At 45.5% G+C, this 19701-nt stretch overlaps 1 protein-coding gene across 1 annotated transcript in view; it reads left to right on the top strand.

Annotated features, from left to right (window-relative positions):
- The window catches only part of PASD1 (PAS domain containing repressor 1), a 113142-nt gene that overhangs the window by 36116 nt on the left and 57325 nt on the right, over positions 1-19701 (top strand). The window lies entirely within an intron of this gene.

Below are 19701 nucleotides of genomic sequence, written 5' to 3'. Positions count from 1 at the left end.
GCAGGAGGCAGTGGGTGGATCCAGAGAGCGATGGGGGAAACACAGGATGACCAGATGTTTAGCCAAGGTGGCTCCAAAGGGCCAGGCTAAGCTCTGTGGTGCAGCCTGCTTCTGAAATGCGCTCTTTCACCGTGAGCATCAGGATAACTAACAGCAAGATTTTAACAAACATGCATACTTAGAGACCCATACGTGGAAGTAGCAAACGTGTCTTTTGACCTACTCTCTTCACATCATTAACTGGTCTCCCCCCCCCATTCTCCACCTCGAGTGTTTCAGTTTTCCTGTGCTTTTAGAGAGCTTTCCCTTACATCAGATGACTTTTTCCACTTCCTTGTATAAATTCTACCCTTGTCTCCAGTCCTGAAGTATTTATAGCTCAATGGCACACATAACCATTGGGCATACAGTAATTTCTCTTTGAATACTTTCCATATCTCTCCTGTGTGCTTTTCCACCCACACGTGTTCCATTGCCTTATCCCAAAGGATGTCTTTATTCCTCTTTTATACTTTTGGTTTCTCTATTGTTTTTTTCATGCCTTTCTTCTTGATGGGTTGGGTGTTTTTGCACATCACACAGCTTGAAAAAAAAATCCCCTTCAGACTCTTTCATTGAACCAAATCCTATTCATCTGATATGCATGCAGAGTGAAATTCAATCCTGAGTAAAAGAGCAACCTACCTGCTGCAGGGAACCTATTTTTGAAGAATTTGGGGGACAAAGGCCTCAGACTGGCCTCCACAGAGGAACTGACTTCACCCTCAAAAGAGTCCCACTGGCCACAGCACAGTGGTGACCTCTAGGGTTGTAATTGTATCTAGATACCTTTGTTGTTGGCATTTTCTTTCCTATGGTATTTTTGCGCCGAAGCAGAAAACCAAAATTCTGTTTTTTTCAAAGATTAACATAGTTTTTCTGATGAAAAAGTAAAAGCAATGGCAATTAAAATTGTGCAGTTATTTTCTTCCTGTTTTTATTTAGCCCTGTAAGGTAATACAAAGGGAATAGCTACCTGTCGCAAGCAGATAGGTGTCATTTCAGTACGGACGAACGTGGAGTCATGCTTCAAAAGACAAAGATGGGAAGGTAGGCTCACAGGGTCGAAAGCAATGACTCTGAACAAGACAACTCACAGTTAAACAGCCAAGGTGCTGTAGTTAGAAGGAATGCAAACAGGGATATTAAGTTATATTTATGCTGTTATTTGATGCTCATGGCAAAGCTGATGCAAGCCTTCCTTTAATTGAAGAAGGGTAGTGAAAAGCTGCAGAGGACCAGGAGTGACAGAGGGACTGGAAAAGTTGTATGTTGGTGGAGGACTCCAAGTCTTCCACCAGGGTGGCTTCGCAAAGAAAGGGTTTAGGGCTGACTTAACTGCAGCCTAGAAGGAGCTCCTATTCCCCAGAAGGAGCACTTATTAGTAGAGAGTTCTGTTTAGCAGGTAAAGGCATAGTGACAGTCGATGGCTGGAAGATGAAGTTAGAATTCCCACACCAATTAAATTTGCACAGATCACTGTCGTTCATCAAGGATCAGAACAGATCCTCCTTGTAGGGCTGTTCCAAGCCCAGACAAGCTGACTTTCTAAAATGCCGGTGGCTAGCTCGAAGGGGTGGCTAGCTCAGAGGTGCTCCCAGCCATGGACACTGGCAGCACCACCTCAGGTGCAAAGGCAGCATAGAGTGGCCAGGGGTCGCGTGCCATGCTAATGGGTGGCGTGTCACAGTCTTTGTGTGCTTGAGCAGTAGTTCAGGCATGAGTTAATCCAGACACCATATGCACTGCATTAATGCCCAGAACCCTGATGAGATGGCCAAGATCAATTTAGGGTATAGGAGCAATATCAGACTTTGTAAATGCTGCAAAGAAATATAGCACTGTTTGGCCTAATTTTTCAAAGATAAAGAGAGTGAGGAATGAGTTGAAATTTGCTTAGCATTTCTGAAAATCAAGCCATAATAATTAACCCCTGCATGCCTATGTGCTTAATTATTTTTTCCACTTCATTTAGGAGAGGCAAAGAGAAGCTTCAGGCTTCTCACAACTCTGCAGCAAGTTTGTGACATGATCAGAACTCAGAAGATTCTGAATAATCTCCCCATCACTCTTTCTTCCCCCTTTCTAATTAACTCAGCTTTTACTAACACCAGTGCAAACTATGATATAACATAGGCCATACAAGCTACAGGAACAAACCCCAAAAATACACCCGACTGCATTCCTGTTCAGAGCTGCGATAAACTGGCCAGACGCACATCCTGCCTTTAATTATACTGAAGAGGTCTTGGTGACTTGGTGTCCTACATCAGTATTAGGAAGCTTGGGCATTGAATTGCTATAAATCAAGAGCTTTGCTGCTCTCACAACAAGCCCAGTGGGAGCCTGACTTTCTCAAAGAGCTTAATTAAAGAGCGCTTATTGTCAGCTCACCCCTGTAGCCCATTAGAGCTCCGCAGAGATTTCTGTTCTCCAACATCATTGTGAAAAGTGGGACAGCCCTTGCTTCTTAGGAAGCTCTGTGTTCATAATCACTTCCTCACATGTCAATACGGTCCTGGTGATCTTATAGTCATGTTGCAATTAGTTGGTGATAGGTGTGAACAGGGCATATCTGAATAACTGTTTATGGAGATCCTATTGGCTAGGCAGTTATTCAACAGCCATTATTTTCCTCGTAGCGAGTACTTTCTCCGGTTATATATCAGTGTGTTTGGAAAAGCAAGGTTAGTGTGTGTCATTTCCAAAAAAACCACCTATTTTCTTTCCTCAGAAGCGTGTACGTCCCTGCCCTCTGATGAATGCACCCCCCTGTGGTTTACGGAGGGTGAGAGGAACCCAGGTTCCCATGTCACGGAGGCCCTTCAAAGCATTATCTCTCTTTTCGCTTGAAACCCATGTCACGGTAGAGTTGCACTGCGGTGTAGTTGAATGAATTACTCAGGCCATAACTTCTGCCGGCTGGTAGAACCAGCTTAACTTTTTTGTGTGCATGGGGCTGGTGCGCTTGGGCCCCATCAGTCCCATCCATCTTAAACGGGGGATTGGTATGTGCCTTAATATTGATAAACAGCAGCCATCGGGCTGCACAGTTAGAGCAAGGGGTGGGGAGAGGGCAGGAACATTTTAGACCTGTACCTCCGCTCTCCATCTGTGCTGTTATCACGTACAGACGTGGAGCGGAGGGAGTGGTGGTGTCACTGGGGTTCGATTTGCACCGCCCGTGGTGCAAGGCCAGCCGCAGCACAGCACCAAGGCTTGTCCCAGCCCTCCCTGAGCCATGCAGAAGCTATCGTGCACAGCCATCGCCCACGCGTGCCCCTGCGTGCTGAGAGGGAGGTTTTCCAGTTTGATTCAGAATGGACACTTCTTCCCATTGCACAGGCACAAATGGCCACCTCCCTTTGTGCTGGGCTGAGGTGGTGCTGCAGCGGGGCACGTTCCGCTGCTCTGCCGGGGGTTGCACAACCTCTGGCCCTGCTGGCAAACCCACATCTCAAGGGAGTGAGAGGACTCATTCATTCAGGCTTGTCCATTACTAAGTATTATTTCCCAAGGCATTTACGGAGCTGTCCTACCTCCAAATTCCAACCTGGATAAGTCAGAGGTGTTTGGAGGCTTTGAAATAAATTTTGGACAGCAAAGATGAGAGGAAATCTCATGGCCCTAGAAGTTGTCCTTATTTCGCATGTTCTTTTTACACATTTCTTCTCCTTCATGATTTCAGCCATGAATCTAGTATTAATTTTAATTAAACTCTGGCTAACTAAATGGGCCAGGAAGATTAAAGAGTAAAGTGTAGGCTGTGATCCTGTCAGGGTCTTTTCCAGTGCAAAACTGGCTGTAACAGCTGTCTGATAGACAAGAAGTTCTCTGCAGGAACACCGCAAGGAAGGGACCCCTCTGACGTGTTCTTCACTGGTACAGCAGTGTTTATGAACTTCCTATGGGTAGTTGTGTCCTTCACTGTATGGTAAGCAATTCATGGATCGCTTTATCCATATGCATCATCATTGTCTTCCTGGTGTCCACTTCCCTACCCAGGAAGTGTTTGCAGGATCCTCACAGAGGAGAGGAATTTATCCAAGAGACGAAGTGGTCCTGGAACGGAAGTTCTGCCTGTCAGCAAGTTATATATTGCAAGATGTAAACCTGGTAGCCACTTGCTCATGGCTCATGTGGTGATTTGTCAGGAGTCCCCCACCTTGAAGTTTCGCTGTGATGGGTTTTGTGCAGGTACAGATCTGTCCAAACACAAATTCTTTGACTGGCTTTTGGTATAGGTGAAGAAACACTGCAAACCCCACTATGCCCACAGCTGGTCACTGGATGAAACCTCTCACCTGGCTGCAGCCCTGAGCAGCGGGCAGGCCAGAGGGAGCAGAGCGGCTGCTGAGCACACTGTGCGCTGCCCGCGCACCCTGCCTTACGTGCCTGCAAAATCAGGTGGCTTTCTGACGGGAGGCAAACCGGTTGCTTCCCTGCCACTCTGCATACAGTAGCTGCTGTGCCACAGTCCGTGATAGCCTTCCACAGAGTGTTTGGGAACCGGCTGTGGGGATGGAGCAAGGGAAGTGTCAGCCCTGGCCGGGGATGCCTGCCTGCAGCAGTGCCTGAACAGGGCAGCTCAGGGGAGCAGGGTTTCCCCACTCAGGGTAATCATTTTCCCCAGTGAAACCTGGAGAGCAGGTTTGACTCATCAGGCACATGGAGATGGAGGTCCCCAGTGAGCTGACAAAGGGAAAGAAACTGGGCCTCCAGTCCTCTTGGCGTGAAAGTGGTCTGGTTTTGCAGGGGAGGTGGTTTTGCAGAGGAGCTGTGCTCCCGGTTTTGGAGAAGGGATGTTAAGCAGCAGAAGTTCCTGAGCTGGCTCTGGTGGAGTATCCCCTAGGACCGTGCCCAGTGACTGAGGGGAGCAGCTTTCAAGCAACACATGTAATGAGCAATGAAAATAAAATTACCAGTTCATCCGGGCATAATGGTATATTTAGAGAAACAGCCAGCCAAACCAAACCAGCCCATTTTATCAGGCCGTGCATCACCCTGTTCCTCTGTTACTGAAGGAAAGGATGTTCCCCTCATCCAGCTGAGGTTTTAAATGTTCAGTGATGCTTCTTCTTGGCCAGTTCCTACAGTTCTGGTTTGCCATAGCGCTGCCTGCTCCACTGTGTATTTGGGCTGTTAAGGCCCAAGGAATGGAGCTGAGACCCCATGCAGGGTAACACACACAAATTGTTGCCATGGGGATCCAGTATCATTTTTCTTTCTATGTCTTTATCTAAAACTGCATTTTTTTGGTAACAAAAATGAATTTAACAAGAAAACTAGAAGCTCTACCAAACGGGTGTGAAACAGAGCGAAGCATGTGGGGAAAGTGAAGAGCAAAGGCACACTCATAGTTGCTGCGAGGCTGACCCAAACAAGTACAGATCAAAAAACTATTCCAGCAGCTCAACTTTTCTTATTCAGTGACTATGTTCTGAATGCAAAGGTAGCCTTCTCTTGTTTGCTGTAACAGCTGTGGTAGTGGAGGCTGCATCTTTCTTTACTTTTGAACCTTTACTGCAAGTGGATGGCTGTGTTCCATAGATGCTGAAATCCAGAGGTGATGTAGGCTGGTGCCGTGTGCTTGGTTGCCCTCCTAACCGATATATTTAGTGAATGTTATTGTTGAGTGTGTTAGTCATACGTATGGCTGTGCCACATCTGGAGTTATTATCAATAGAAGAAAAGCCTACTTGTGCTGCTGGGTTATATAAAATGGAAAGAGCTTGAAACACAAAGGGCAATAGCACTGCCATTATCTTTTTAGCTTTATGCTTGTGTGAAGTAGAGATTTAAGATTGCACTTACATCAAAGGGCTGCAGGTATGCATTGAGGATACTGGGTTGAACTTCAGACTGAAGAACATTCAAGTTACTGAATTTCTACCTGAAAAGCAACTAATAAAATAAATGAATGAAACTATGCATTGACTGCAAAGTCTGAACTGTTTGAACAACCCCCAGACATTTAGCTCCATTTTCTAAGTGTGTTAATAATGGAAGGCTAAATGCAGTGGGGCCTTTTTCTTTTTAACTAAACTTAACCTGGTTTTAATCCATCTGCAACTGGCGTATGGCAGCAATAATAGCAATATAATAATAAGAAGAATAATAACATCTTTCGTAAGTGTCATAGGCCTGCTAGATTTTACCACAATTCATCCTAGAAGCCTCTCTCTGTTCTGCATCTATGGGAGAAGAGATCATGTAATTTCTAATAATTCTAGATGAGAGACAGAAGTTATTTCTGTTGAACATCAAGAGAAGAATTGTATTGAGGACAATGACAACTCTTAGAAACAGTAGCTCCCATCTTCACAGTGCTTAGCAGTGTTAGTGAGGGCTTCCCCATACAAGAATAGCTGAATAGCTATTATAATATAAATGTTAATGGTGTGTTGAATTTTGAATACTTTTGCAATGAAAGGCCTGTGTTCAGTGTTATAGTTACATTGTGGAGGTATTTTCTACATAACAATTTCAGGATTGGGTCTATTAGTTTTATTCTGGAATGGAGTGGATCAAATAACTAGAAAATGTGTGCTCTGTTCTGAATATATGATATTTATTTTGCTTTAGTGTCCTCTGTAATTTGTTCACCTAATGCATTTAGGTGTCTCAACTCATCCTTTTAGAGAAGGATAATGATAGGCTGCTCAAGACTGCCGATGTTATACTCTCAGTCTAGTCTGATTGTGTCCCAAATTGAAAGATATTGATTAATTTTGACAGTGCTTGAAATACGTTCCTGCAATTAGCAATGAACTGCATACCTGGCAAACTCATGGTGCTGTAGCAACATCTAGAAGTCTATTCTTTAAGGATAAAGAGTGAGAACAGTACTCCACTTGGCAGGGTGGTAACAACAGGTAATAGCAGCGTGGTATGTGGGAAACGATGTTTCACATGCTCACGTAGTTCCCTCAAATGGAACAATCAAGCCCTCTGAAGCTGTATGTATCACCTTTCACTGCAAATTGGCAGATTTCCACCTGATAAACTGACAGAACAAGTTTCAGACTCCTGGGCTTTACCTGGAAAGTAGATTTTCACCAGAAAGACTGAAAACTCAAAGCTCTGCTCCATTTACTGGCTGTCAAATTCAAAATGAAGATCTAAGAGCCTGAGTATACTAAATGCCATGGTACTCCTTCCTCTCAGCGCATACCCGAAGCTACCCCTTCATCCCTGATTCCACAGCTTATCTATAATAGTAAGTAGGATAAATTTCTCTTCCTTATTTACTAAAAAAATGCTGGCAAAAAACCTTGTATTTTGCACGATCACTTCTCAGCCCCAAACACTTCTAGGCTAAATATATTCTTCTAATTTATGTGCTTTGGGCATCTGTTTTCATGCTGCATTCTCTCTGCAAGCGGCACAGAGGATGCCTTTCTTTGCCATCCCCGTGTGCTGCGTGGGTAGATCTGAGAAGAGAATTCTGCCTGAAGATTTCTGTTGTCTTTTTGTTCAGTTGAAGGCAATGGTTCTAATTTCTCCCATTTGTAAATTGCACACAAAATGCAGTCATACGCCTGGCTGGAAATCTCAGTTATACCTTCCAAGCTATTCTAAAAATACAGCTCAGGTCCTGCAGTCCCAAAAAATTAAACCCAGTGCTCCAACATGCAAGGTAGCCTAAAAGAGTGTGCTGCTTTGTCGTATGCAGTTATCATCCCTGCACTTGTTAGAGAAGGGAATAGATATTCACAAAGGCTTAGTTCCCTTTAAAATTTTGCCCATTATGTGTTTTATGAGGACACAGGAGCAAAGGTCTCTTCTATTACCATTCTGAGAGGATTTTCAGAAAATACGAGGAAATTCTTTCCCTGCCAGACTTCGTGAAGAAGGGGACACCTTTCCAATTCCTCTGGGAAGCGTAAGCAATACCAGTTTTGGAATGAAAAAAATACCACCTGGTTGTTTAGCTTTATTTTTACAAGTGTCAGACTTACGCAAAGTTTAATGTTTCACCTTTACTAGTCAACAGTTTGTATTATTCCAAAAAGCTCTCCAAGGCAACTCTCCTCAGTCTTAGAGGTCATGCTCAAATTAGCCATCACCAGGAGGCTGTGAGCCGCACCTAAGCAGTTTTGCTCCGTCAAAAATTCGGTATTTGTTTCTAGCATTGCATCTGGGCTCTTGTCTATTAGATCAATCAAAATATTCATTTGCTTACAGTCATCTGGTTAAGGAAAGGTCCCAATACAGAGCCATTAAGTCCCTTTGTAGTTGCGAGCAGCAGAAAGGCTGCATAAAGGAGAAAACTACTCTTCCAAGGATGACAAATAAAGACTACCTTGGATGCCTCAGCTCTGCCAGTCAGCCTCGGGATGAAGTCTGTCCTGTGGATATCCACATTTCCAGCACCCTGTACACAGGATTAAAATGCTGTTGCCTCTTATTTTCATTTATTGTGCAGTCCCTCAATGCTGCAGCCTTTGTGAACAGGGGAAGCTGTGCATTCAGGCTGCTGCTTCTACCTGGTCAAAGGAAAGCTTGCATCATTCCTGGTGCAGATGTAGTTATGAGGGTGGTGTGGACATTTGAAGCCCACTCTCAAGATGACTTTGTATAGGAAAATCCCATGTTCAAATGAGTGGGCTCCACCTTCTGATCCAGAAAACCAGCCCCCAAAAAGCAAGACCAGCCTTGGTTCTTCTTATAATTGGCAGGGCAGAAGCTGGTCCACTGAGGTCCCTGAGTCCAAAAATCTGAGCAATAAAAATCAAACTATCCTCACAGAGAACAGAAGTTGTCCCAGCTCCCTCTCTTCCCCAGCCTGTCAGCACAACCTTAGACTTATCTGGGTTGGGTCACAGCCAGCTTGCCCTCGTTCAAGCAAGACAGTAGGTAAGCCGATCAACCGCTCCAGCCAGCTCCAGAAGCTGAGACCTGAAATAGAAACGTGCAGCTGAATGTTGGCCATGCATGGGAAGATCTGCAGTGTCCTCATGGAGGGAGGAGTGGGACATGTTCCTCAAGAGATCATTTCATTGGTCTCTGGCCCCAGTGTGTTTTGATCAGTGATAGCAAAAGTGCCTGATGTCCATGTGGACAGTGTGACTTGCCTTGGCAAGCAGGAAATTACTAAGTCAATCAGTTCAGTCCCTCAGGCTGTAGGTCCTTTTAGAGGACACCTGTTGAAAAGTTGAGGCTTGCCCATCCCCACCACAGGTTGTGACTCTAACCTTGTGTACTGAAGCCTGAAGATTAAAAAGAAAAAAAAAAAAAAAAAAGGAAAGAAAGAAAAAAGCCATGATCTCACAGTCACTAATCTGTGATGAAAGCTGCTTTTCAAAGAAAAGGACTGATCTGACTCCTGTGAAATTAAGAGCTGCTCTCCCTGCTCTCAAGGGCTGTGATGACACACTGAGATGTGTGATGAGTCGGGCAGGAGCCTCACGAGACCACGTGCTGTGTTATCCCCCCAGGAGGGCAGGAGCTGCAGGGCTGCTGGGACCAGGAGCTCTGGCTCCAGCACAGGCACCAGCGGTGGTGCTGGGCACACCGGGGCAGGCAGCTGAGAGCTTGTGCTTAATCATGGCTGGGCAAAACTCCTTGCTCTCTCCTAACACCACGGGCATGTTTTTAACCCCTCTTCTCCTTTAGTCCCACCACTATCCCTGGAGGCACCTGGGCTCACAGCACCATCCACCAGATGTGTTGAGGAATGCTGGGGCTCACCTGAGAGCACCCAGAACTAGCAGGGTGGTGTGCCACTGCCAGCTGTGCTTGCTGGGGGTTTACAAAAGGCACACACAACAGGAACGGCGTCTTCCTTTCTCATCTTTAATAGGGAGCAAAGGTAACCTGGCCCCTAGAATGAAATCCTGATTTTCAGTGAAAAAATTCATTGGGGGCTTCTTATCACTTTAAGTATTTCAACCTGCCTGCAGTTTTTTTGTTCTAGTTCTCATACCTCAGATGTTCCCAAGAGGCTTGTTCAATCTGATAAGGCTTTGTTCACAAGAAGCTACATACTTATTTACTGAAAGGAAGACAGCCAGAAGGGTTTCTGAGCAGATACAAACATGTGAACAGTTAAGCAGAGACTATTAAGACAGCTTGTGTAACAGCACGATGGACAGACAGGTAGAATTTAGTCAACTGCCTGCTTGGGGAGTTGGGATGGAGAGCACTTCACCCCGGCACTCTCTGAGATATGGAAATCACACAGGCTGCTCCTGCCAGAGTTTATGGGTCCCCCGAAATTACTTTTCCTTTCATCTTTCCTCTTCACCGTAAAACTGACCTGTCCAGGGAACGTAAGTCTTTGTCCTTTCTAAGAGAGCACGCAGAGATGGTGGGCAGTCGGTATGTAAAAGTGCTCAGCATGGAGATGGAAAAAACCCAACCCTTCGATCTGAACTAAGGCCTGAAGTCACTGTAAACTCTTTGTAAAATTTACCACCCAAGAAGCATGAAGGGTTAAAGCCACCGGTTGGGCAAAATTCGTTCTTGGCTATCAAGGCCACTATATTCAAATGAAATATCTATGCGATTTATATTTCTCTGTTACTCAGCTGAGGCAGCGCATGAATGGTGTTTCATAAGATGCTGTTAAAGGATGTGTTGGCTCCTTGCAGTACATATTGTACTCTACATCTGAAGAAACAATGTAAAATAAAAAAAAAAAAAGGAAAGAAAAAATTTGGAAAGTAAACTATTGCCTCCATATGCAATGGAAAATAATTTAATTATGAAATGAAACTGCCATACAGCACTGCCAAGAGGGCAAACAAATGAGAAGTTAACCAAAAGAAGAAAATTGTCAGTCTTTCAGTACATAGCCATTTTGTTCTGAACAGCAGCAATTATGGAAATGTGCAGAAGACTGTTTCACTGATGATAAATCCGCAATATGTCAAGCAATGTTTGAAGATTCATATTTAATTACTGTGACTACACAAATTAAACAGTGGAAAAAAGTTGTCAATGCTGTTTTTTAAAGTTGGGAAATAGATCCAATGCCAAAAGCAACATGGTTAACGTCGGTGACTAAAAGAGAGACTTTCCCTCTAGGCTAAACCTTGTGATAAAGGAGAGATGTCACTTATGCACTTTGGAACATGTCTGGCAAGGTTAAGAGGTAAACAGCCAGAATGATTATCGTCTGGGTTGGTAATGGTTTTCTCAGCCACATATTTACTCTGAGCACATTCTTTGTGTTCCAGGTTACTCATAACTCTTGATCACAATTTATTGGGTTTGGGTTTTTTTTCCTGCTCCAGAAATTGTTTTAAGGCAAATAACTTGGAAAACTCCATGTTCCGCTAATGGTCAAGGCAGGACAGGGCTTCCATGAGTTCATCTTACCAAAGGAGTGCCAGCCAGCCCCCTGGCTCGGCGGAGTTGGTTGGCACAGCTCGCAGCCCATGCCTGCCCAGGAGCACTGGGTCTCTGCCCCAGCGAGCAGCACGTGGTTCGGCAGCGGGCAGCCTGTCTGCCAAAGCGACACGTGGGCTTGCAGCGGGTTTGGAGCTGCGGGTTGACCAGGGTGAACAAAACAAGGACAAAGCGTGCTTTATTTCAATGTGCGCAACTCGGATCAGCAGCAGCATGCGTAACCCCTCCTTGCGAATGGGGAAGGATGTTTCCAGAAACATCTTCTGGAACAAAATGTTACAGGGCGTGTAATTCTTTCCCAGCAGCGCGCTGGCTGACACAGGGAGTGCCCTCCATCCCCAAGCCTGCCCACAGCATCCAGCAGTCGGGAGCCTGCAGTCACCTGGGTACACCACAAACCAGGGAGCAAGGGAGAGCGCTGTGGGGTGCTGCTCCTGTATTATCAGAGGTGCGGATGCCCAGAGCTCACTGAAGTTTTCCCCAGCAGCCAGTCTGCCCTGATGGTGCAGATTTTGGCTGCAGAGCTCATCGGATCATCCCACCCTGTTGCCATGGAAGCCATGCTCCTGTTACCCTAACGCGCTGGCCCAAGCGACATGGGTGCAAATGCCAGTCCTTATTCTGCCGTGCTGTGGGGCCCTGTGAAATTTTTTGCCTAAATTGCTCATTTGTAAAAAAAGCAGAGTTTTTGGGGGTTTTTTTGTAAGGATTATCTTTGCAAAGTACTTTTAGATGTAATACTGAAAGGGCTATGTAAGAACCAATAATAACTAATATTAGACACCAGGCCATATTCTGCTGAAAAATGCAGAAGAATTAATCACTCTGCCTGAAAACCCACACAGAATTGCTCTCAAGGACACAGGATTTTTTAGGATGTATGCATGGGAGCAGTTCCTTAAGAAGATGCTCTGTGTGAAGTGGATTGTGCACCATGCTCTGCTGCAGTTGTCATGGCGAGTATTCGTATTCCCCATAGCAACAGAACCAGTAAATAACTGCATAAAAAAACTGCATTAACTGACCAGGGCACAAGTTCATTCTCTCACCAGCATCCTTAACTCGAGCACCCTTCTGTAGATGAAACACTCCACTGAAAAGCAAGCTTTTCCTTCCGTTTGTGATGTTTCCTCTTCATAGTTTCGTTATGATTCACCCACTAGTTGCTACGCGAGTGACACTATCTGCACCGCGAACATACTACTGCATGGTGTCTGAATTAACTGAAGGAGATGATGATGATGATGCAGCAAAGCCGCAGTGAGTGCTGGTTTTGTAGCGCTTTGTGCAAGTGCTGTCTAATGCAGGTCAACCCAAGTTCTGCAAGTGAAAGCACTGAAGCTCTACAGGAAACAATGTGCTTTGGGTTTTTTTTTATTTTTGGAGTCTCTCTGTCTTGTTTTTCCTTAGTTGAAGTGACTTGTTATTCTGCAAACTAGCACCACCACCAGTGTTAAGGGCAGGTGGCAGATGTATTAAATGGATAAGGAGGGGATGGAAACTGGGGGGAATTAGGAGATGTCACCATAATAGCAATAATGCTCCAAAGCAGGACAGTCTTTCGCTTTAATGAAAAGAAATTTCTTGTGAGCTAGCATTTTCCTAAACAGTGGTTTGTGGTGCTCTGAGAAGCCCTGGGCTCTGCTCTGCAGAACCATGTTGTTTGTGTACCTTGCTGAAGGCAAAATTGGGTACGAAGGTAGATGACATCTGTGAGAAACACTGCAACTTGACAGAAGTTGGTTAGTGCAAAGCAACTAGGAACCATTTTTCTGAAAAAAAAAAAAAAAAAAAAAAAAACCTAAAAAAAAAAAACAAACCTAAAAAAATAATAACCCCACAAACAAACCAAAACCCCAAAACAAAACCCCAAACAAACAAAAAACCCAGCCCAAACCAAAAACCTCCTTGGGTTCATCTGGCTGCTCGCAAATGTACTGGGAAAGTGCTGCTTGGCTTGCAACAGAAGGTGGATGCTCCCCTGGGGTAAGAAGGCAGAGGGGGTTTCGTGATGTGGAGTGGACCAGCCAAGAAAAGAGGCAAACTGTTCAAAGGAAAAAAATCCAATCAATTTCCCACAGATCTTGCTTCTGCAAAATGTGTCCTGAGTTTCATGGCAAGTGCATTCACCAGACAGCTCCTCTCTCCAGTCCCAGCCCCTCGTTCAAAGCCCTGACCAAAGCTGATCTTGGTATTTCTCTTTAGATGAGGAAATTCCAACTGTCTTGCATACTCGTTTTCTGCAGACATGCAGAAATATGATCAGTCACTTATAGCTGCATAATAGAAACCAATTTCACCAGGTCAGTCGGGGTTTGTTTCCACTTATTAGGACTGGCTTTTTGCAACACTGCTTTTAGACTACATCTGTCACGTAATACTGGTTTTTAGCATCACAGTCAATTCATTGATGGTGTTCAGCACCTCCCCTGTGCCCAGAAAAACCATGTGCATTTCTGTAAGTAGAGAGAGTGCAGTAACATCCCACACATTTCTGAATATTTTTCCACACATTTCAGTATCATTTAGTGGTACTTCGATTATCAGAGTGATAGTCTTGCAGACTTGCGTTTTAACTTGCTTTTGTTTAGGTATGAGCAGAGCATCTGCAACACATGACGCTTTCAGTCCATCCTGCTCCCAGGGTAAAATCTCGGTTGAATACCAGGCCCCTTGTTTTACGCATTTATGAATTTATTTAGAAGGTTTCTGTGTTTTCAAAAAAGACAGAAGAAAAACAGTGGAAGTTACCCACAAACCCTATTGACTTCGGTGCACTTGGGACCAAGGACACACATTTTCCTTCCTGTGTACCCTAAAAGACCATTCAGGGAGGTGTTTGGAGATCTGTGCCCTGGGGGTTGTGCTCTGGGCTCCTGTCCTTTTTAGTGTCTGCCTTGTGCTAACAGCTGTCCCTTGATACAATCTCAGGCTGCTCATTTTTTTCTAAAGAACCACCAGCACAGCTTGTGCTGAAGAAGCCACCGCTTGACATTTATAATCTGATTGACTGTCAAACTACACCTGGTGTAGTTCCTCGGGGGTTAAGTACATGCAACTGTTGCGGTGAGTGAGTTTGCATGGTATCAGATAAATACACAGACACAGACGTATTGTTTTTTCAGCCTTTGCTAATCAGGTTGGCGAGACTGCCAACCCTGCAGTCTTCTAAATGTAAACGCCCCCGTCTGCTTTCTACTGCATCCTTCCGTGGTCTTCAGTGGTCTTGATATTGATGTCTTGTACAAAGCTGCAGAGCTGGGGAAGGACTGCGCTGGTCACTGTGCCCTGAAGAGGAAGATTTTACTTTCCTTACAAAGTAAAATCAGGCAACAGGTTCCCTCAGCACCCCGTTGCCCGCGGGTTTGCAGAGGAAGGGCTCCCCACCAGCAAGGCTGCGTGGAGGGTGAGCGGGGCATGGAACTGCGGTGCTGGGGCCTTCAGGTTACAGCCAGCCTAATGCCACTCTCCGTCCCAGTTACCCAGTTTCCAAAGGAGATTAGGATGTAGTTGGGAGCCCTCTGGCTGCAGACCAGTCCTGGCAGAGCAAGGGAGAGGAATGGCAGTAGCTGGGAGGCAGCCAGGATGGTGCCTACAGGTGGAGGCAGCTCCTGTCCCAGGTCCCAGCACAGCCTGCTGCACCCTCCCAGCTCGTGTCCTTTGTCACCCTGTGCAGCTCGGGGGTCTGGTCAGGCCCTGGGCTATAGTAGGAAGACCAGGTGACAAGGACAGCTTTCTCTCTACCATGGTTGGCCAGGAGCACGTTGCTTCTTGTCTTGCAGTCAGACATTGTGGCTCTAACTCACGACGTTGAAAACTCCATCAGGTGACAATGTTAGTGTTGCTGCAGCTCTGGGAAAAAGCCAGAAAGGACAAGTAGAAGCTTTTCAGTGCAAGGAATAGCTGACCCGCAGAATTCCGAACAGCCACGTGTGGGATCAAGTAACTAAGAATGGGCAAATACCAGGGAGAAGCTTTAAAGCGTTACTGCCTTGTATGAATGAAGCTCAGCATCAGCAGAAGTATTAATAGGAAACATCCATGTTTATGAAGGTGGCTATAATGTGCTAATTAGTAACAACTGTGATTTATTAGGAAGGATGCACTTGCAGATGATGGACAGTCATTTTGCACTGACTTGCCTGTTCTTCTGTGCTTCATCCACGGGTGACGCTACAGCTGTTGCCATTGTCCGGTGGTGCTCCTTCTGCCCATTTATCCTCTGACTGCTGAATTCAGGGGGATCTGGGCCTTTAGCATAATTATTATTAAGTTTCTGTTTTATATCTCTGTTCATAAAGCCCCTCAGTAGCTGATTATACTAACCAGAGGTGATTATTGCCTGTGCCCACTTAACCCATATTTAAATGCAGCAGCCTGAATTTGTCTTCAGCACAGTCTCCAGAAGATAGGAATCCAGCATCAAAGAAAATTAATTCATAGGTACATTATCATGTGGGATCAAGCTAAAATGCGGTCAAAGAGCCTTAGACTCAGTGTATGCTCTCATGGAAGGATACAGGCAGAAGAAGGTACCCATGTTCTTGTTTGTGCAAGTTTTTTTTCCCCTACTTCTTTGAGTGAGGCAGAATAACAGATCACAAGAATACTTACCAAAGAATATTTTACTGCAGTTAAGAGAGAACACTTTTTCCTTTATAAAAATAATAATTATTGTGGAACGTATGATCAGCCACATTAAAAGTATTCTTTTACTCCTTTTTCCTGGCCAGATCTCTGACTTGGGCACCTCTCAGCTTTTCAAATCAATGCGTTTATCAGGCCATGCTATTACTCCAGCAAAAGGAAATAACAGGGCCCTAGATGCACACAAAATTTGGATACCAATCTTGCCTCTACAAGAGCAGTCTTAAATAATTTTCTACAAAATAAGGTGCTGGATGATGGAAATGAAAATATTCCAGTTGGTTCTCAAAAGCTTAGGTGGAATTTTGTCATAAATGGTGATTAACTCATTTATATTTCTAATACTTTTAAGCAGTTGCATAAAGATTCAATGTGGTGCTCAAAGATGCTAGGTAGGAAGCAAGTAGCTCCTTCCAGCCCACAGGGATGAAGATTTTATGCTAAGGGGGAAATCCTGTTCACACTGGAGTAAATGTGGGTTTTGCTCTGCCTTTAATGGAGTTTCCGTTCCTTTTTCTGAACTTAAATGAGAATGGGATTTTACCCATCTTCTCACATGGTTGTAGTGCAAACCTGAATTTTATTTCTGAGTCTTTTTAAAGGGGGAAAACAAAGCTGAAACTATATAATCCCAGAGAACAGATGCATCTGCACAGGGAGAAGGACTCTAATAACTGTGGGGCGTTGCTTGAAGCAGAGATGTGAGCTCCAAGCAAACAGTCCCGGCAGCACAGCAGCGATGCCAGCAGTGCTTGGCGGTGCCGGGGAAGCTGTGGGAAGCCTGCCTGCCGTTCTCTTACAGGTGGCAGTTGTATCTGGCCAAAGCGCACTTCCTTCTTCCCAGCGCAAGCGTAGCGAGTGTTTGGGATGAGGGAAGGTCATAATACCTCAGAAAGAAAACGCTCTGCTATTTCCAGGAGTTTTCAGGGAAACTTTGGAATTCACAAACATAAGAATGGATAAGGAGTTGCAGGGACAGAGCTTTGCATAGGCAGACTCTTGGGCAGTAAATTTTTATGTTGCAAGTAAATGTGACTAAAACATTCCAGCAACTTCAACTACATTCTTTAGGTTAAATCCAATAATTATTTATTCATCTCTCAACTTTGATTTTGTTAAATAAGCAATACCATCATTCAGAGGCAAGAATTTAATCCACAGAAAATTCTGTCCTTGGAGAAGATCAAAGTGAGTCCTGTGGTGTTAAGCACACACCTACAGCACTTGATCCCCCAAAAAAATTAAACGCATGTTTCAATCAGCCTATCCCTTCTTACTGGTTCTCATGCATTAACCTAAGCCTCTGCCTGAGCATTCTCAGCGCCAGGATCAAGGACCTGTGGGGATCTCCACACTGGGAGAGCAGAGGTCTGAAAATGCAGCAAGGGAACAGCTGGGAACACCAGCAGGCTGTGATGGCAAGGCCTGCGCGGTCCTCTGCATCTACCGATGCTGCAGGAAAAGACTGAAAGTCTCGTAGGTGATATAAATACGCAAGATAAGTACGTACGCTAGAACACAAAAGTTAAATGGCCCTGTTTATCAGGCACAATTAAAATGAACCGAGGATGACTAATAAAGAGGCAGTTTAAAATCTTTACTGACACAGTGTCAAGGCAACAGTGTTGTGCAATAGCACCGACACAATGAACGTCGTGTCCCTGCCCTGGGCAGCGCTGGGAACGGGGCTGGCGCCAGCCTTGTCCACACACTCTCATGGCAGCTGCTGGGTGGGCTCCACCGCTTAAACCCTCTGCTCGCTGCCGCGTCCCACAGCCACAGCGAAACCCACGCAGGGCCAGCCTCTTCGGATCAAAGCAAAGGTATTTTTTCTACTTTGTTGGTGCTAGTCTTCCCTTTCCTTTTGGTTTGTGTTATTCCAAGACTCACGGTTAGTGCTGGTTGAAAAGCGAGAACATCGTGTTGAATTTCTGGGCACGCTCTGGAGTGAGACGAGGCTGAGGTGCCTGGTCCTGTACTGGGGCTGGTTCTCGACTCAGCGCTGTGCAATGCAAACACTTCCTGGCGCACACACACACACACACAGATACGTATTTATATTCTTTGCTGTTCTTACTCTCTGGCCAAAACCAGTTCTCTTTTGGTTTTATTGCTGCTGGCATGTCTTTGCAACACAGCGTTGTTAAAAACTAATAATATAAGCAAATCTGAGGTTACGCCAACCATTGCAGAGTACAGCCAAAGCTGCCTAGTGCTGCAGCTCGCTGAGAAATGCGTGAGTTTTGTCGTGTCAGAAGTGCCCATTTCCCCTTCTTTTTTAACTTTTGAAAGGATCTTAGTGGAGTGTGTGTTCTCTAAACGAGGTAATTAAAGTCATCGACATGAAAACTTTAAGCATTGCTATGGGAGGAGTGGCCCCTGCATTTGCCCAGCCTGCTGTCTCTACCTGCCAGCGGCTGCAGGGGAATTAGTTGAAACACTTCAAATAAAACACGGTTTCTGCTTAGAAAATGATGTTATTGCAATTAACATGTAAAGTGGTATTTCTGAGTGTTTTGCGTTATTAGAAGAGAGTGTTGATGCTGTTTGCTGTGCCTGCTGGGCTTGCAGGATGGGGGTGGCCATGGAAGTGTCCCAGGTGCAGACCTGGCTGGGCAGTTCCAGCACAGCTCAGGGCAATGACTGTGGCACTTGGTGCCCCGGGGGAAACCTGCCTCAGCCCCTCTGGGGTCACATCCTGCCTGTGCTGCCCACAGCATCTGTCCATGGGTGCGTAAACTTAAGTGCTTCAGCTGCAGAGTGTGGTCTCTGTGCTCCTGAGCTAACTCCCCAAATGTGCATCTGCGTGCCCATGTATGTGGGCGAGGGCATCCTCTCTGTGACCATCACTCGGGTGACAGGGCTGCATTGCAGCCTGCAGAGACAGACCTTAACTCAAGTGAAAAAGGAGAGAAAGGTGGCATTCAATACTTATTTGTACCTTGCCTGAAAGAGGGCAAGAAGGACTTTCCCCACATGAACAAGGGAAGGGTTGCTATGTGATGAGGCTGAGTGCCTCAAAAATCCACTGAGTGGGAAAATGAGATTTGCCACTTGTGGCAGTCAGCACAGCCACACTATTTGCTCTGCCTCTGATAAGAAAGAAAATGAGAAATACTAACGCCATGCGAAGGTGCCCTTTCTCTTGTCTTCATCAATAACAGCCAATGTTCCTCAGGGTTATTGCTGTAACAATGTCACTTCCCATTCCTTAGTGACATTGGGTTTATATTAAAAACCTCATAGTGAAGCTTTTTGTCCGCTGTCCCCTTTTTGGTTCTCTTTTTGTCCCCCATGCTTCAGGACAGTGGCACATGCAGGGGACCTGGCCATGCAGGCAGGCTGCCTGCCTGCCCCTTTCTCCGGCACAGCAAAGGCTGGGAGAGGAACAGGAATTTTGGCTGAGCAAGAAAAGCCAGGGGTCAGGTATGCCAGCTGTGGGAAGGGGCTACTGGGCAGCCACACACTCCTGGGAGGAGCGGAGCTCCCAGCATTGCACAGGTTGAGGAGCAGTTTTCCAAGAGGAGTTGAAGGGGTGGGGGGAGGGAAACACAAACCCCTGCAAAATACCCACCAAAAAAGCCCTAACTTGTTGGTAAGAGCGAGCGCACTCGGTTTGGGAAGGGGATGACATCATGCAGCTGCTGGCAGGACCCACGC

Source organism: Falco peregrinus, chromosome 13 (assembly GCF_023634155.1).
Source record: "Falco peregrinus isolate bFalPer1 chromosome 13, bFalPer1.pri, whole genome shotgun sequence".
NCBI lineage: Eukaryota > Metazoa > Chordata > Aves > Falconiformes > Falconidae > Falco > Falco peregrinus.
This window is presented reverse-complemented; position numbering and strand designations above follow the sequence as displayed.